The sequence below is a fragment of the Ammospiza caudacuta genome, chromosome 2 (genome assembly GCF_027887145.1).
Source record: "Ammospiza caudacuta isolate bAmmCau1 chromosome 2, bAmmCau1.pri, whole genome shotgun sequence".
NCBI lineage: Eukaryota > Metazoa > Chordata > Aves > Passeriformes > Passerellidae > Ammospiza > Ammospiza caudacuta.
This window is the reverse complement of record NC_080594.1, coordinates 74453736-74465678: the sequence shown is the minus strand read 5'-3', so window position 1 is coordinate 74465678 and position 11943 is coordinate 74453736. Positions and strand designations below refer to the sequence as shown.

The window sequence follows — 11943 nt, the reverse complement described above, 5'->3', positions numbered from 1 at the left end:
ACCTTCTTTCCTAAGACTAATAGCAAGACTGGCTCAAGAATAGTTTGTTTGCTCAGCATATTATATTTTCCTAAATTAAATTAAGACATTAAATGTTCAGAATTCACTAAATATAAAGGCATATAAATGCAATAAAAAATATGAAAGCATTAAAGTTATTTGAGCAAAAATGTTCTTTGCTATAGCTGTCTTTATTGTAAGACAAAATCATAGCAATGAACATAATGACAGCAACTCAATTAAACATAAAATGCAAATTTATTTCAAGAAAGTATGTGGAAATCACTGGTATAATCAGGCCTCAAAATTAATATTACATTATTTATAATTATTCAGCTCATCCTGGCTGTCTATTACATTTTGCTTTAATAGTAGGATGTTCCTGGTTTGCATGGCTACAGAAAAGTTAATGTATGCATAATATTTTTCCTCTCGTGTCTTGTCTGATTTATCATCTGTTGTTCCAGAACATGTAACAATTGCTCAAATGAAGACCAACAGCTGAAAAACAACAAAATGTTGACAGATAACATGTTATATATAAATAAAAGTTTTATGGGCATGATTAACTGCAAAAACATGAGTAACATCAGCCTACTCTGTTCAGCCTTTCAACAGAGTCAATTTTTTCTGGAGTCCAAAATGTTGCAAACTTAAGTGACTTCCCAAAGAATCAAAATAAATGAACAAGATATTAGCCAAAGTGATGATAATCAGTATCTTCATGCACTTAGAAGGACATATAAAAGGCAAGTTGAAAGGGTCTTGACATTAACTAATTTTAAATTATCCTCAAGAACTCAAAAAATAAATCTAAGTATTATTTTGGCAGTGCAGACCTTTTTCAGCAGTGTGGTCACTAAACCAGCTGAAAACACCTACCAAAACAATTTCTAAAGTAGATTTGAACTACTTGGAGGCAGTTAGATTATAAGAACTTAAAAACAAACAAACAAAAAAACCCCCAAACTTATTTGAAGATACATCCTAAAATGAAATATTACATGTAATTGTTTCATGATAGACTAGGAAGACAAAAAGTACATCAAAAAACAAAGACTATTGCAACATTTATTCCATACATAGAAGTCTGAAACAATTAAATTCTTGCTTAGAAATTAAAATTTGTATACATTCTTTGACATTAATATAAAAATCTATATTACTCAGCTCCTGCTTACCTTTACTTACATTTACATATTTATGATAGTGAATTAAAAGGAAAAATGATCAGAGAAAGAGGAAACTGTTACATAGGAATTTTATGTAATTAATATAATACCCTCACAGAAAAAAATAACTCCCTATTTTTCATAAACTTTAAACATTGTGTGTGAAAAGCATTAGCAGAAGTAGGAAAAAAACCTATTTTATATGAAATAACACATAAAAGCATTTTCTCCTAATGGGTCTTCATATAGATCCATTAGGAGAAAAAACAAAAAATAAATTTCAATACATGACTCATCCCCCTTCTCTGACAGACAAGGAAATTCTTATGAGCAAACTTGTGAAAGTATTGTAGCCTCCTTGTGTTATCAGTTGAAATTATTTTAAAATTTTCTTCTGTTTAAATCCGTAGAAAATGTCCAGTACATACTGACAGATGGAAAAGTAAGCACATTAAGATTTCCTGGATATTTTGATAATAGGGTTTATTAACACTAATTATCAAAGACAAGTTTAAAGATTATATGTATAAATCTGAAAAGTACTTGCTATATTTGTCTCTAGATTCCCTTATTCAGTCAGAATATCAATGCCATATTGCATGAATTCAGGAGTACTTTTAAAAATAATCAATTTACAATCAAACCATAGGGCAGGTATTTACTCTGATAAGACAGAGAAATGCATGCCTGATCAATCTTATTCAGTTTTATCAACATATGTTTCAATAAACTTGCATTAGAATTTAGTCAGTACCGTAAAACAGTCTTACAACTTTGATGGATTTTATCCAGATAAATACTTTGGACATATTTTTCCATATGATATGCTAGTAATGTGGATATAGTAATTATAAAAGCAGCAAGAAAACCAACCTTTTTAAATACTGAGTTTTATGATCCTCTCACACTGCTTCAAAACACGAGAGTCTCACTGCCTCCCACATGCCAAGACCTTTTGAAGTTTGATTAATCTGTTACTTATGGAGGAAACAGTAATACATAATTCTCCCCCAATGGATAATCTATGGGCTATAATAAACTTTGCCACTGTTTTTATAGTGTAGCAAATTCATAGCACGCTTCTCCTCTCAATCATTATTTTGTAGATATAGTCGAAGAATCATTGATAAAACTATATAATCCATTTTTCATCACTTGTCCATACCCATAATGACATTGGTCACTGTCAGATCAATAAATTTCCATCTAAAATAATTAAATAAATGTTCAATATATTTCATTTTGAGCATTCTAATTTCAAACAAGGATCCTTATGTTATCATTATTCTATGTATCAATTTCTTTGAAAATGTAACAAGTTCTAAGTAGTGGCTGTGGCAGTTTTAATTTATTTTGCTACAGGTTGAACTGAGATCACAGAAGAAAGAGGCAGAATTTTTTAATGACATTTCTTTGACCTAAGTTTTTATTTATCTGAGTAAATATTCAAATATTAAAAAAAAATTTACTTATAATATTATTTTAAAAAGTCAAAACTACATTCTTAAGATCTTGTACTATTAATCAATTTTTATTACATACTAGTAATAATCATATCTTATATTACTATGACATATTCTGCCTCTTGGAGAATGGCAATACATTTTCAGACTGAATTGTAAAGCTGTACATATGAAAATATACTTTTCTAAAGAGCAATGAAATATACAGCACATCTGATACCTGGAAAATGCTTCAAACTCACAAAAGTCAATCCACTTTGTGTCCTGATTCATATCCTTATTTTAATGGTGAGATTTTGTTTGTTGAGAATTCTGCAGAGATGGAATGTAAGAGAATAAAGGTAGTGCAGAAGGCAGTCTCACCCCTGAGGAGTTGCAGCTGCACTAATCCCCAAAGATTAGGAACAGCCCTGCCCTTAACAGGCCACAGCTGTGTCCAATAAGGATGAGTGCTACAAAAGAGTGGGTTAGGTGGTTCAGATGAGAGCTGGTGTTTGTTTTTTTGTTTGTGCTGTGATAAAGAAGGAGTCTGTGCTGTGGGTAGCTGCCTATGACCAATCTTGGAGAAGGTGTGGAAGGTTTGCAACAGGATGACAATAGAGAACAAAATATTTATCCTTTAATTTTCAATCAGTTAATGTCTGTTATGAATTCTCAGGGAAAAGAAAATTAAAAAGCCTATGTAAATGGACTGAAGGATGTATTAAGATTTTTTTTTTTTTGCTATTTTATATCATAGTAAGTATAGTGGTAGGCTCATTAAGGCATCTGTATTAACACAAGAATGGGTAAATCTCTCCTCTTGAAGAAATAATGATTTCTGTTATGTTAAAAGATGTGACACATCATCCCATACATGTCAGGAAGCAGCAGATAATAAATGTATTAGTAGGCAATAAGTTATAAATAACTCCACAGAGTAAATGGATGATGAAAAAAGAACGTGAGAGGGTAATATCTATTTTGGAGCATATTTTGGAGAAAGGGGAAACCTCTGATAGCTTGCAGTTACCTATATCCTTTGCTTGCTCATTCTTTGTGTTCATTGTAATTGGGTAATGGAACCTCAGCTCCTCTATTTCTGAGATGGGCAACAATTGGAAACAAACACACCTAATCAAGCCAAAAGCAATCTCTTCTAAAAATGATGAGGAATTACCATCACATATGTGATGTATATATGTTGATATACTAGAATTATTGTGATTCTAGGTGTACACTATTTCAAACACTATCAAAAATTTTAGGCACTGTTGTTGACCTTTTTGTTGTTATTTAGTTATCATCTAGCTGTGCATTAGATTCATAGCCCTTCTCAGCTCCCTTGCTCCCCTCCCTTGCTATTGATTGCCAATCTGATCCTTGGATTTGAACATTCTAGTTTAGAACTGGGACCAAAACTGTGCTTCCTCCTTCATCCTTTTCTCTCACTCCCTTCCTCCTCTCTTGAGGAAAATGCTGCCTGCAAGCAGGGATGCTCTGTGAACCAGGAGAGGAGGAAAGTGTTGCATCTGTGGGGGATCAGAGCGCCACAAATGCGCTGTGGCAGGGGGTCAAGGAGCCTTGTTAAAAATTTCTGCAACACCTGTTGTGAAGTCCCAAGGGGAAGGTCCCAGTTTTCCAGAAATGTCAGGACATATGATGCAATATATTAATAAAGAAGTAAGAAAGATTTGTGTATTCTCTTACAACATCCCAAATTTACTCTGTCATATCCTCTAAACACTATTTTTTTTTTTTGCATAAAGATTTTTCCTTTCTCTATTTTCACAGGTTAAAATTTAAACCTTCACATTTCTTAATTACTTACCACACATATTCATTATAGTAAGTTTCATCATTATATACCTGTGAAAAAGCCCTAATGATCTCGTAAAAAAACTAAAGCATATAGTATAACTCTTTCAAAACACAGTGATGGTATCTATAATTTTCCTCAAATAGTGTGTTTTTGTAACATATGAAAGAAAAGGGATCATATGTGGAAAACCTGCTGTATGAATTTCAGTACTGTTCATTGCAACATCTGCTAAAGTAATAGGCAACAATAAGCCCCATAGCATGTTTTGGTAGGACAAATGTGTGTGTAACAAAAAAACATTAAAAATTGCCTATAGATTGTAAAGTAATTGCTAACCCTAAAAAATCCGTGGACCTGAACTATTAAAAAAATCCAAGAATCTAATGAGACCAGTCAAATCTTGTGTCTCTCAGGTTCTCAAAGAGTAAATTAAAGTCAACTGTTTCATATTTTAATACAGATGACATAACATCAGAAACTATTTTCTTTTTCACTGCTTATTTCAAGGAGTCAGCGATGGACCACTGAGATCTGCTGCAACAAAGTAAGTCTGCATTTCCCATGTATAGTCTTCTTCTCCAAAAATTACTTTTGCTTTTTAAACTTGCAATTACTACATGGGGGAAAAAAATCATATTAAAAATCTAGAGATTGTTTGATTTTTTTTTTTTTTTTTTAATCCATAAAATGGGATTTTTGAAATCCAAAGTCATATAAAGCTATGTATGCTTCTTAGTTTCCAGGAATATTGTACTGGTTTGAATTGTGATAGTGACTGGTGTTGCTTTGTTTTTCTATTACTCCTGCAAAGTAAGAGTTTTGCTGTCTCTTTGAAGTCTGCACTATCCCTCTGCCACCCTTTGAAACTGTCCTGATCTTTGTTAATCCTTTTAAATGGTGGAAAGAGTCTTTTAGTTCACATGGAAGGTTGCTCTCTGTAGATCAAATCTTTTGGGCTAGGCCTGTTTATCTCATTATAATATTAAACCACAAATGGGTTCCAAAAAAAAAAAATGCCTTGCATTTCAATTTTTCTTTTTCCCTAAGTATAACTTCAGAGGTCAAAACGTAAGATGAAATACAAACCTGCTTTGGTTGACTTGTATCCTTGGTGTATTATGACAAGCGAATTTTTGCAGGCCTGGTGGGAATACATTATGGCGTATATTATGGCCCTGTGAGCCTGTAGAGATCTGCAGGAAGAAAGAAATTTTAGCTATTAAGTCCGTGAGTCTTGTTATGGGTCTGTGGGCTTCTTGTGGGGTAGAGTGTTTTCTATGGGGAAGTGCAGGGATCTTAACATTAGAACTTGGTTGAGATAAATGGGTGCATATGGATTTTGAGCAACTTCACATGGCAGCTGAATTTTATCTGAAGTTGCTAAGAGACAAGGGGTTCATTAAAATACTCAGTTTCGAAAACAGTGAGCTAATTACAATTTCATCAAATTCACCGGCTGTGAACAATTTTATTTCTGGTTTGGGAAAATAACTTATCCAGAGACATTATTTAAGGACACCAAGAATGAGAAGCAATTCTCCCAGTCTGGGGGTCTATGTATCCACTGTATACTAGATCAGATTATTTTATGGAAGACAGAGGTTAAACTGAAGCTTCACCCCAGTGGAATAACCCATAGGACAACTGCAATTGAAAAAGCTTAATAATATTGTTATACCCGTGTCATTTCTTCCATGCTACACAAAATCAGTAGGAAATAATTTCCCATAAAAAGCTGTGAAGCCACAACTTCACTTTCATCCAGACCCCGTATTAAAACATTATGATGATGAGGCTCATAGGAAGCTAATCACTAGGCAGGTGGCAAACTTGAATAAGTGTGATTACTGATGCTACCTTGCTTAATATACCCATAATTTATTCAATGAATCCTGCTGTTTGTCTCACTAATCTATCTGGTTCTTAGAAGGTTTTGGGGACTGTGATTAACAATTTTTTGTAATTTCAATCATAAGACCAAAAGATCCATTTTAAAAGACTTCATAATTTTCAAAGTTTTCTGATTTTTGATTAGGCCTAGAATAAATTTACAAACTTACTTTTCTCTCTTTGTATTCAGAAAATCAGAAACAGTGATATACAGTGACCATACAAGTAACAATATGGGAAGATTCTTTTACATATTAAGATTCAAATATTTTTTTCTGCAGTGACTAAAAATAGTACTGAAAAATTACAATGTTGCATGATTTTCAAAAGATAAGGATATCTATTGAGATACAACAAGCTAAGCTTTGTCCTTTTTTTTCTTTTAATCTTTATGCCAAAATTAATTAATGGATCTCTTTCCAATTGCTAGAAAGTATATAAAGAATTTTGGAAAGGAATTTTACTCTCACTGTTCTGAAAAAATGTAAGTTGCATATGTGTCCTCAACTAAAGTTTTGACCTTCTGTTTATTATTTATTTGGTTTTTACAGAATATCACCATTCATTTGCACTTCAGCTTCAATAACTGCTGTGATTGCATAATATAAACTAATCAGAGATAAAGAACACTATCCATCAATGTGTTTAGCATATTATGGAGTGTTGTATTAAAAAAAAAAAAAAGTGCTGTAATGAAGAAATAAATGTAGTAAAAGGATTTGTTAATGACAGTGAGATATGAAACAGACAAAAGCACAAATGAAAAAGCAATAAAGAAAAAATAGCTTACCTGATAATAAAGGAAAAAAAATAAAGACAAGTTCCAAGCACTAGACCAGCTTTAAACCATGGGTTTACTTAAGCCCTGGTTTGGGTTTAAAATAAAAGTATTCAAGACCAAAAGTAGTAGAAGACAATTACCTTGATTATAACTTTATTCTCTTAATCAGCGTGACATAATTAAATATAAAGGAGTTTTCAGATGTAAGTCTAAAGAGTATTTTGAAATCCTCAATATTAACATTTTATGTTACTATTTTACTATACCAACCACAATTTTGGTCTCAACAATGGCAACGCTCAAAGTATTTCTCTAAGAAACTACAGCAAGAAGGGGCTAAAGCTATGCTAGAGCTAAGACAGGAGGGACTGTGGATGATATTGCAGGCTGCAGATCAGAGAAATACGAACCTCAACAACATGAGATAGTTCAGACTTTAGGCCTTACTTGATAAATCCATTTGAATTAGTGAGGATCAAGTGTTTATGGAGTTTTTGATATGAGCATTATATGAAGTATCAAATTCTTTATTTGATCTGTCAAAACCTATTTTATTAATAGATTTCTGCAAAATTGTCCAAGAGATGTCAAATGCTACATGGGTAGATTTTTAAAAGCTACGCAACATCTAAATAACTCTTCCAGGGTGTTAATTAGAACAGATATTGGGCTTTTATGACACTTCTGCCAGCTTTCAATGCCCTGATTTCAGATCAGCTTTTTTTTTCCACTTTAAGCCAGTAAGTTCCATGTTTATGTGGCAAAATTCTGAGAATACCCGTGATGCTTCAGTAAATTAATTAATTAAATTAATTCAGTAAATTAATTAATTTAACTACTTTTGAGGTCATGGATGAAAATTAATTTGGTCTTTACTATTTTCTATTCTTCCTAACCATTTCTTATTTTCACAAAAAACTGCATTGTCAGAAATCTCTTCAAGGACAGTCATAATTTGCTACTCAGGAAATGCATAGAAATGGACTGTCAGAGACACAGTGAGTTACGCTGTGAAGCTGCTCTGACAATACATTTATGGTCTTTATGTCTGATCCTTTGAAAACATTATTGGCAAACATTTCCAGAAGCATTTCCTTCAAGTATGAATATGCATATATTGTTGTGTATTCCTAAAGAAAATGAGAGCTAAGAGAAGGTAGATATTTTAGTATTTCTGCATTATAGAATGTCACACAGAATTAAAAAGGGAACCAAATAAATGGAAAAAACCCACAGCAAAGGCAACAGAAATCTGACATTTTTTGGCATAAAACAAATAATATGGAAAAATCATTACTGGCATTATATTGTAATAACTGAACTTGGCACACTCAGAAATAATCCTTCTAAAAAGGCAATATAAAAAAAAATTATATTGGCCGAAAAGCAATTTTGCACTTAAGAATACTGGAACAAGTATGCATTGGTGGGATGATGAAGTGTTAAGAAAAGGTAGAAATCAGATTTTTCCATCAAAACAAACTTAGTCTGGTGGAAGAAAGTAATATCAGTTTCAAAAGTTGCTTGTACAATCAGGTAGCAAACAGCTCCTACAGAAAGGAAAAAAAAAATTCACTCATTGATTCATTTGCAGTGCCAACCTCTTCATATTCTTTTGGTTTGGATTATTTTTCAATAGTTTAGTCATTAACCATGTTTTAGCACTTGGTGCTGTTAGCTAGGAAAAGTATAACTTGGCTCATTTTCTGAGGCTTGTGATTTTTTCACAGGCTTGAAACCCTTCAGCAGACTTCCAAATGCACAGAAACCTTTTGAGAAACAAAATGGGTCTATTATGGAATTTTATCAAATAGCTGGTTGCAGTTTCACTTGGTGTGGACATGAAAGCTTAAGCAACACTGCTGGACTGATTGAATCTTGCTTTGAAGTAAGAAATGCATTTGAACCTAAAACTCAAAAAAAAAAGTCATGGAGTACAAGTCCAAGAGGAAGAAAACTAGTGAGTAGGAATTGTATAAAATTCTTCATATCAGACTGTAATTTATTTATCTGTTCATAACTTACTTTTGATTGTCTTCTCAGTAAATTGTTATTTTCAATTATAGTAAAGCAATCTTAAATTCTGTCATTTGTCTAAACAAATTTGTCATTCCTCAGATACACAGAAACTATTAAAAGGAAGTTTTGCAATGATACATCACACATAAGGTATTGCCTGGATGTTAGAAGTTATCTTATTGATTTATCAGATGGATGTTTTTAGAGGAAAATAGAGATATTGCTAGAGGAAAGCGCACTCTGGTCAAGGTGAGGCTGCCATAGCTCCAGGTTTAACCAGGATCAACCAGCAGGAAGACTGGCACAAGCACACAGAGCACATATACCACAGAAGCACAGAGTATGCTGAGCTGGGAGGTGCCCACAAGCATCACTGAGTCCCTCTCCTTGCCCTGCAGAGGCGCATCATTAAAATTTATACACCAGGTACACAGTGCACACCCCCATGCCAGGTATGTGGGTACCAGGCAGACCCTCTGGGCACCCACATGAGCCTCTCCTGGTTCCCACAGGCAAACCCCACTCTGCTCTCACCCTTAGAGGCTCACGGAGTGGTCTGTCTGGGGCTCCCACAGCGATGAATCTGAGCCCTGGCAGAACTTTATTTGGCGCCCACTCCTGGCATTGTCTCTCTGAACTCCTCTGTGGGTGTCCATATGAGCTTGTATCATATAACTTAACATGTTAATTCAAAGGTGACTCATTTAATCATCTTTGCAGCAAAATAAGAATCTCAAGACTCTCGCAAATCAGTGTGAAAGGTCAGAGTTAGGCTACTATATTAGGACTCAGGGTCCTCAGGATAAATTCACATTTATTTTATAGTGAGTCTTTGGTCTAAGAGGTTTATCTAACGTGATGGAAAATTACTCATATGATGACATAAAATTCTTCACGTCTATCCTGTGTTAAGTATCCCTTGACAAGACCAGAAGTTAAAAAAAGATAGAATTTTTGAAGAATGCTTCTTATTTTTCATGAGACTTTTATTATGACAAAGTAATAATTATTTTTCTATACATATACAGATATATATTTAGTTGCATTTTGATGAAATAAAATCTGACTAAATCATTCATTAAAAATTCTAGTATATAAAGTGTTACAATTTTTCTCTAAAGAGTTGTGATCTTCTGATATTAGTGGTCTTGCAATAAAAAATTTGTTTTAAAGTAAGAAAAAGTTATGTTTCATTAAATTAATCTTTCTTGCAGATTACTTGAAGTTTCTGTTTTTAAAGCTCATTAAAATTTGCCGAAGTCACCTCTTAGAATTTTGCCTAAGCAGTTTCTTAGTAACAACCTAGAAGTTTTTTTTTCTTATAATGTGTACAAACCAATGACAAACCATTAGCATTGAAAGTGGTTATTATAATGTGTTATCTTGTATTGCATATCACCTGTAGTTAAATAGATGCCTATCATTTAATTGTTACATTTGAAGTGGATTTGCACCTGTTCATATTCTCCACATGAGGATTTCACACTTTTTATATCTTTGTGTGAATGTGTAAGATATTACAGCTTTGTGCCTTTAAAATTGATGGAGCTTGGAGGCTTCCAGTGTTTTAATTAAAGCATTTTCCTTGGGGAACGTACAAACTCAGAAATAAAGCATATTACCCAGAGTTTGTAAGAATCTCTGAAGTTTCAGATTACTCATATCACTTCATTTGCAATTAACACAGCAAATATTTTAATCTATAAAACCAGTAGCATCTCTCGGGTGAGTTATTTACATGATGGCTATTCCACAAATTTGTTTGTTCATGATAAATTATTTTCATTCTCTTTTTGCAGTGAAACCCTGTTTGACTTTCACTTCCAGGATGTCCACCCAAGTTTTTTTCTACATGTATGATTTATCTTTATGATGTGTAGTGCCTTCCCTTTTCCCTACCCTTTTTTGTCATCTATGCTTTCTGTCCTGGCTTTGACTGGGATAATTAGTTTCATTCTGGGTTGCTGGTACAGTCCTGCATTTTGGATTTATTGTAAGAATGTTGATAGCAGAACAATATTTTAGCTATTGTTAAGTAGTGCTACTCTAAGTCAAGGACTTCACATGTTCCCATGCTCTTCAAGTGAGCAGGTGCACGAGAAGCCAGGAGGAAGCACAGCCAGGACATCTGATTCAAACTGACCAAAAGGATATTGCGTCCTGTAAGGCATCATGTCCAGTCCTTAAACTGGAGGGATTTGGCTGGGCGCCACTAATTGCTGCTCAGGGACTGGCTGAGTGCTTGGTAAGCAATTTATTGTGTATGACTTAATGTTCCTTGTTTTATTCCTCTCTCTCTCTCTCCCCTTCATGATTATGATTATTATTATTGTTTTAATGATTATTACATTTTATTTCAGTTATTAAGCTGTTCATATCTCAAACCACATGTTTTTACCTTTTTTCCTCGTTGTCATTCCATCCCACAGGGGAAGGGAGGGGGCTGGGTGAGCAGAAGTGTGGTACTTAGTTGCTGGTGGAGGGTGAACCACAAATCTTACACATCAAATAACCAAGCTAAACATAAATTACTAGTGGCAGCACATGAGTTTAGTTTTGAAAGGAGGTTTTCCTGTTTCATAAATAGACAAAAAAATTATCCATGGAAAACTCAACTCTTTGTTGAATCAAATTGGTCTAATAATGCTGTTACCTCACTATGAGAAGTTAATCTTGTTTATAAATCAAACGTACAGCAATGCTACTTCATTGAGAAAAGCAACTTATAGTCTTGCAGGATGAAAGTCACACATATATACACTATAGATGTCATATGTAAGAAGCCCTAATGTTCATAGACATAAGATGATTTAGCTA

At 33.6% G+C, this 11943-nt stretch overlaps 1 long non-coding RNA gene across 1 annotated transcript; it reads left to right on the top strand.

Moving 5' to 3' along the window:
* Window positions 1-3127: 3127 nt before the first annotated feature.
* On the top strand, window positions 3128-9078 carry LOC131554953 (uncharacterized). The gene is made up of 3 exons (XR_009274484.1): window positions 3128-3204; window positions 4944-4980; window positions 8838-9078. It is a non-coding gene; the product is annotated as an uncharacterized LOC131554953 (long non-coding RNA).
* The last annotated feature ends 2865 nt before the right edge of the window (window positions 9079-11943 follow it).